Genomic DNA, 8,587 nt, shown 5'->3' on the forward strand with positions numbered 1-8,587 from the left:
GATTCCCTGACAAGATCTGCTTTAGCAGACTTGGCTATTGGGGTAATAAGTATATCTATAGAATGTCTTGAGTATGACATTGGTATATACATAATATGTACTTATAATGTACTAATAATATACTCAAGATATTCTATAGATTAACTTATATTTTATATATAAATATAAATGATATATGTTACCGTAAACACCCCATATCCGTTTTTTCATACTTACTAGTAAAAATATGCAAATTTTGACTACTAATAATAAGTATACAGAAAAACAGATTTTGAATGTTTACAGTACATATATATAATCCATTTATATTTATATACTATATATATAAATGGATTATAGGTGTAAAATATTGACATTTTTGTCACATATAAAATCTTTTTATTCAAATTTCTTAAATGCTTAAGAAACAACTCATACTGCAACAGTATGAGTACGTGAAGATACGTGAAGAACAACAATCTGCAACAGTATGAACCTCATAACCATTTTGTCTCAAGTCAATAGCTGTATTTTCTACGCAGACATGTGTTTCGACGCCTATGAGTATAATGGAGTCTGGTTTTTTCCAAATATGTTATAATATTGCACATATATACATATTAATAAAAGAAAACTTATTAGAACAAAATTGTGCATAATTTGAAAAATGAATAAATCTAAAAAAAAGCTACTTAAATTTGAAAAAATGAATAAATCTAAAAGAATATCTACTTAAAATAAAAAGGACGGATAATCATCATTATAAACGTTATCAACAATAACTCAAAACAAATTATAAATTATAAAGATTCAAGAAAAGACAAGAAAAACTCAACGAAGTACTAGTTTAATCCTTTTCACTATTCAATGTTTGTCTCTGCATACGCTCTTTGGCATGAGCCAACCATATTTTTATTGGAGCTGAAATCTGTTCATCTGTAGCATTAATGTGCAATTTTCTTACTGCACCTGAAAAAGTTTTTAAAATTGTTTGTGAATTATTGATAAATAAAATTTCTTTAATTTTTTTTATTTTTAAGTTATAAAAATTGAAAAAAAATTTCGACTTGATTTCTACAATATATCTATACAGATGAGCGTTTAAACCTATTAATATATAATAAAACAATTGAAACATTTCTAAGTAATTTAATAAATAAATAAGTTATAAATATTTGTAAATATATTTTTTGATTTGTGCAGAAATTATACAGCATCTAATAATAAAATAGAAAAATTGTTTTTAATTTTACTTACTCATAATAACTTTGCATATGTGCAATTTGGGAAAAATTTTCTTTCTTTTTTGCTCCCGTACCAACTATAATTTACGGCCAGTTCATTTGCAAAAATTATTTTCATAAGACGTATACAAGAAGTCCTCAGATCCTGGCATGTAACATGGACTAATTGTTTAACCTAAAATTGTTACAAAGAATGGAATTATTAAATATATAGATATTATAAGAAACTTTTATATAATAAAATTATCTATTCACATGTAAAAATACTGTAAATATATATCAATTTAATTATTCTAAAAATTATATAATATTTTAATAAAAAGTCTACGAAACTTATTAAAACATCTTTAAAAAGACATGATATAATTTAAAAAATAATATATAAAATTGCTAATGAGAGCAAAAGTTATAAATGTAAAAAAAATTTAATAATATTCAGATATTTATTAAATGATAAATGTTTCAGCCCATTTCCGACCATTCTCTTTATAAAAATAATTTAAATTAAAAATTAAACAAAAATATATAATTATCAAACGACATACTTTTATACCAGCATGCACCGAGATTTTTACTATATACTATTTTCTAACATATGTAAATAATCGTGTACTTTCTTTAATGCTAATTAATTGTAAAATTAACGCTTGTGTTCTGACTTCATATTCAATAATAATTTATATATTTTTTTATTTCTAGATTAAATATTGTTTTGAGAGTGGCCCAAAAACATTTATCATTAAACAAATACCTGAATATTAATTATTCTTTTTATTATTTAACATCCATTAACAATTGTGTGACTCTCATTAGTCGTTTTATATTATTTTTGAATTTATTAGATTTTTCTTATTTTTGTATATAATTTCATATTGTAACGTTAAAATACACAAGACAATTAACTTACCATTTCATTTCGATATAATGAATCATTATTTAATTTGTTTTCCATTGATTGTAAATCAGTTTCAGTTTTTAACGGTAAATCTTGATAGATATCTATTGTTTCTTTTTCTTTGGCTTCAAAAGTGTCGATTGAAATTTTCTTTAGAATAAGTTTTTGACATCTTTCTATAGAGTTTAGTTTTAATTCTAAACTTATAAGTTTATGGATGACAAATCGTTCGTACGGTTCAGATTCTATAAAAAATATTCAAAACATTTTGATTATATTTATAATTATATCTCAAACACAGCATGTATTTTCAAAAAATGTATAGAATAGAGAACAGGACGTTCTCTAAACACATTTTTTCAATATATGTACTATTAAAGATATATGTACAGATAAAATATTAAATATAAAAAATGTAAAATACATATGTGTGATGTAAGATGTATAAAAATAAAATATAAAATCTATATAATATATTAAAAAATATAAAAATGGTGTTAGAAAAATGTTAGGAAAAATAGTTCAAGAATAAATGTGTGGGTGTGTATATACTATATAATTCTGAACTATAATCAAGTAATTGAAATAGAAATAAAGAATTATACATATACACTAAAATATATTATATATATATATATATATATATAAAATATATATATATAACTATAAATATATAACTATAAATATATATATATAAACCCTATAATAAAGTATTTTTTCATTATAGGGTTTTGGAAAGCTCTTGAGATAAGCTACAAGAATATGCAATGAAAAATAGGTGGTTCTATTTAAGAAATTGACGGTGACCTTCACATAACCTTCAACTGACTATCCAAGATCAAATCATTGTCACTATCTTATGGCCCCCTTACAGCCATACAACTTTTGTAAGAAACATTTTTTGATAGAAGCCTTAGTTTTTCAGATATTTTGCAGTCTCAAGTTAAAAAACTCACCCGGTATATATAATCGTAACTAAAATAAATGAAATTATGTGCATTATACCTTGCTTATTAATCAATGAATTTGATGATGATGCCTTGTTTTTCAATTGAATTGGCATGTTTGCATTAACTTCATCGACTTCATCAAACAATTGTTCCGCGGATGCATCAAGCACATTTCCATTGCAATGCAGAGCTAAAAAAATACGTCGTTATATTATTCCAGCATAAGTTTTGAAATTGAAAAAATACTAAAAAAAATTATTTTTAAAAAATATTATATTTTTAAAATATATAAAAAATAATCATAACAAAATAAATGAAATTGTGCATTGTACCTTGCTTATGAATTGATAAATTTGACGATGTTTTATTTTCTAGTTGAATTGGAAATTGTACATAAACTTCATCGTCGGTTTCATCAAACGATTGTTCTACCGGTGCGTCAATCAAATTTTTATTGCAATGTAAAGCTGAAAATAAAATGTATAATAAAATTTTTATTAAATTATAAATGTTTATATAATAGTTTAATAATTATAATGAATAAGTTAAAATCATACATGAATCATCTGTTCCTTTTTCTATATTTGTGTTTATGTTTGCAAACTTCTTTATGTTGCTTCTTTGTGTTGCTGTATATTTTCTTTCCAAATTATTAACATCTGTAATTCATAAACGATGTTCTATTATTAAAATATTTTCTCTATTTAAATCTATTATTGTTATTTTTATATTATTATTAGATCGTACTTACTTTTTGATGCATTTTCTGTAATTTTTGATGTTTTACTGGTTTCTGCAGTCATCGAATGCTTGTTTGGAAACTTTGGAATTTCTGAGACTTGTATCATTTCGTCTAATGATTCATCAGTATCGTTACTTGTTTCGTCAACAATTTTAGCGGCTCTAATTTTTCTCGACCTTTTTAAATTTTCTTCTATATCAGGGCCAGAGTTAATGTCGGATAATTCTTCGGCATCTTTTAACTTTTTTCCTTGCCACTCCATAGTTTTCTGAAAAAAAATTTTTAAATAAAACTTAGTAAATAATACAAATTTAATTTAATTAATTTAATTTAATTTAATTTAATTATATTTTCTTATATTACAAAATAGCTACATATATATAATGGCGGCCAGCTATATTTAATATATCGTAATTACGATTTTAACATAAAAAATTGAAATTTATGAAATGTGAGACATTAATTTTTTTAAAGGAATCTTGTTTAAAAAAATAAATGGTTCACATTTCATAAATTTCAATTTCAAACAGTTGGTCACCACTGTATATTTATTGTAAAAGAATATTTCAGAATAATATATACAAAAAAAATAACATTACTTACGAAATGTTCCATATATTTTTCGAATAGGATGCTCCAACCAAGTATATTCTGGCTCCTCCCTCAATTTAACTGCTTTATCATACCGCTTGTTGTTTGTAAAATTTGGCCAAAAAGCTTTCTTTAAGTCTCCACTTAACCAATTATTTGGTATAACTTGTAGTCCATCTTCGAATTCCACGATTGCATAAAATTTATCAGTCATTTCTGTGTCAATGAATATTAATTACTTCATTGTGTATTAATGGAAAAACTGCGTATTTAACATTTTCATATGGTAATTTGACATATTTTTTTATCACATTTTTCAATGGCCATGATTTCAAATCTGATAATGATTTTACGGAATAAACCCCAAGCAATGATGATGAGCAAGGCATATTAAATAAATCTTCCTTTTCCAAAAATTCGCGTCCAATAATAATTGGAATATTCTGTTTTTTGCAGTGTGCCACGTTTTCAATACATACTATAGCACCGCAATTTAAACCACAACAATTATCTGCATGTGAGCCAGTTTTAAATGTTATTCCGTTGACATATTTGATAATTTTATATTGTGGATTATTGCAGTCAAGTAAAAGTGGACCATCATCATGTAATGTAATTAAAGTGGGATATATCAGGATAGAATCTGACAAATTAGTCAATGTACTTAATCTATTTGATGTACTTAAATTTTCTTTTTCAATACATCTTCGTATTACTTGTTCCAAAGGTTTTTCTGCTTTTCTGAGGTATTTTTTAAACACTTGCATGTGATTCTCAAATCTAAACGCACTAAAATTGTCGAGTGGTCCAAATTTTTTTACATCGTCAACAAGATGTATGAGACTATGAATATTATGCGACACGTTTTGTACTCCATAAATCTTGATAAATGTTTTGATAAAAAAACGAATCATATCTTGTGCATACGATAAGTGTTCATCATACAAAGTTTTTGAACACAAGACTCTAATAATAACATGCAATGTCATAAAATGGGTGTACACACTTTTTTTCAATATTGAGTTGAAAGCCAATGGACCTGTATACAACAATATTTGTCTATATTCCGTAGCTTTCCATAATTTAATGTAATCTAATTTCCGTGGCTTTCTTACGAATTCTACAGGTATCGATGGCTTTAATTGAATTGTTAGACGTGTTGATATTTCTTCAATGGCTCTATGTTGTAGCCGATAATAGAATTCTCCATTCAACCATAAATACATTAATTTCCGCATAATTCCCAAACACACTAGGTGCATATAATCCATGGGAACATTTGTAACTGGTTTGAAATGAGGTATTTTGAGTAGACTGCATGTTATATCTGGTTTATGATAACTGTCATCAATTTTGTTAATAAAATCATTATCTGATCTAATTGGTGCATCAATTTGTGGGAAGCATATACGATTTCCGACATATTCTCCTTCTGTTGTGCATTTAGTGCAACTTGAATATCCGGAATGCCCTTTTACACATAGCATAAATGCTTTTGCCGGTGTATCACATATTAATGCTTCTATTCTGCATTGTATATTACGATTATTGATATATATTCCATTTTCACACATTTCTGCAGCCTCGTTCACAAAATCACTTAAAAAATCATTAACATTTGCAGGTTTTTCAGTTCCATGATAAATTCCTATTGTAAATACATTATTATATGGAAAAATTGAACCAAGTATGGGCCAAAATTGTTGTTGCGATGATTTTGAGAGTGGTAATCCATCGACATTAATAGCAATTTTTATACTGCTTCCAATATTGTTTTTCATGGAGGTTAATATATTCAACATAGACTTTTGCAATCCAAAATGATAGTAAATTCCTGGCTGTACTATACGTATATCTTGTTTTCTCGGAGTTTTCAAAAGTGAACGTGCATCTAGAGATAATGATGAAAAACATGAATGTTTTTTTAATCTTTGAAGTAATGCTTTTAAAGCCGTATGTGAAATTTGATGTTGCACAGCCCAGATAGCAAGATCATTTTTCAAATTGTCACCTGTTACATCTGCATCTTCAGATGCTAAATCAGTTTGCGATTCATAAGAATCGCTAACAGAGGACTGTTGCATGTTCAATACATTGTTACTACTTTCGTTCCACTCGTGAACATTATAATTTTCGATTACAGCATTTTCAGCAGCTTGAATGTTTTTTACTTCTGAATTTACTTTAGAAACGTTTTCCAAATGTTCTGTGTATTTATAAGTAATGTTACTATATGACACTGTAGTCGTATTTAATAAAGCATCGTAAACAATTTTGGATTCTTGTACGGCTAATCTTTTTAAATGTCGTTTTGACACACATGCAGCGTCTTTTCTTGAACGCTTTTTATCCATTTTTTTTCTTTTCTGTTAACATATTGAAGCTGATAAATATATTAACTATAATATATAATTTAATATTTAATTATTACGTCGATATTATATACACACACACACACACACACACACACACACACACACACACACACACACACACACACACATATATATATATATATATATATATATATATACATATATATTAATAAAATTGATATTATAAAATAAAATATTGCTGTTAAAATTATCAAAATATAATATTATTGGTAAAATTGTAATTATACAGGGTGTCCTATTTAAAAGAATACATTGGAATATCTGAAGGGAAAGTATTTTAGAGAAAAATATTTCAAACAAAAAAATTGTATGGCTTCAAGAGAGATATAAAATAGTGAGCAAAATTTGATTCTTTGGATAATTCTTTGAAGGTTACATAAAGGTCAATTTCTTAAATGGGTTTTACTATTATATTTTTTACTGAATATTTTTGTAGCTTACCTTAAGAACTTTCCAAAATACTAAAGTATTTTTTGAGTTATATAAAGCTTGAAGTCTACAATTTTTTAACATAAAATGTAAAATATTTTGCAAAATATTCTTAAATATTTAAATAATCTAATCTTAATACTTTTATGCATGGAATAATGAGAGACTAATCAATTGGTGTAAAGAAAACACACAGTTGCTTTTAAGAAAAAGTACGCAGCTGCAAATTACTTGTTTAAAAAGCAACTGTTTTTTTTACATGAATATATTGATTTGATTATTCTGTGTATAAAAGTATTAAGATATAAGACTATCGAAAACTGAAAGTTTCCCAAGATATTTTATATTTTGTCAAAATATTGTAAACTTTAACAAAAATACTTAATTAATAAAAAATAACTTAATAAAAATGTTTTGGGGAATTTTCAAAATAAGCTGCAAGAATATGCTATAAAAATTAGAGATTCCATTTAAGAAATTGAAAATTTTTTTGTCTCCTTCAAAATAATTATCTAAGATCAAATCAATGGCACCATCTTATATGTCCCCCAAACAACTTTTGTCTAAAACCTTTTTCTCTAAAATGTTTTTTTGAGCAGATATTCCAGTGTATCCTTTTAAATGAGATATTTTGTTTACCTGAAATATCTCCGATTATTTTTAAAGATTACAATTTAAATGAAATATAATTTTTAATTTTTTAAAAATATATATTTTATGTTTTATTTATTTATTTATCATTTGTTTTATTATTTATTTCATTAAATTTATTTTATTATTTATTTTATACTTATATAAATATATTTCATACTTAAATATAAATACACATACACATAATAAAATAATACATAAATAAAATAATAAATAGTACAATAAAAATAAGAAAATAATCAATTCATTTACCTACTTTATAACTTTTAATATTGTAGCCAAAAATTATGTACAGTTTAAAATTTTCAGAAAACTATTTCTCATTATTTTTGAAAATCTTATTAAAAATAAAAATTGAATTTTTGAAATTTTAGTTTCAAATTTATTTTGCTTCTAACATTAATATTATATAATTAGTACTTTTCAGTTAAATTATATACATAATTATATATATATTTGATACGTAAACATTTTTGTAAAATATAAAATAATTTAGTGTCGTAAAGTGAATTTAAATAAGACTTATAGTAATTTTAAATCGTTTTTACAAATAATTGCAATAACAGCTAGTTTGCTTACACTAAAAAATATCATTAAAACTTACTTTTTGTTGTGATTTGTTGAGTCCGCAGTTTATATCACCTTGTTTTTATATTTCCTCGTTTTAAATATACATATATTGCATATATCCCATCTATATATGTATATAT

General features: G+C 24.8%; 1 pseudogene; it reads right to left on the bottom strand.

The window, feature by feature from the left end:
* Window positions 1-711: 711 nt before the first annotated feature.
* LOC112637346 lies at window positions 712-4,649 on the bottom strand (annotated as a pseudogene).
* Window positions 4,650-8,587: the final 3,938 nt, after the last annotated feature.

This window comes from Camponotus floridanus, unplaced genomic scaffold (assembly GCF_003227725.1).
Source record: "Camponotus floridanus strain SB8 unplaced genomic scaffold, Cflo_v7.5 scaffold154, whole genome shotgun sequence".
Taxonomy (NCBI): domain Eukaryota; kingdom Metazoa; phylum Arthropoda; class Insecta; order Hymenoptera; family Formicidae; genus Camponotus; species Camponotus floridanus.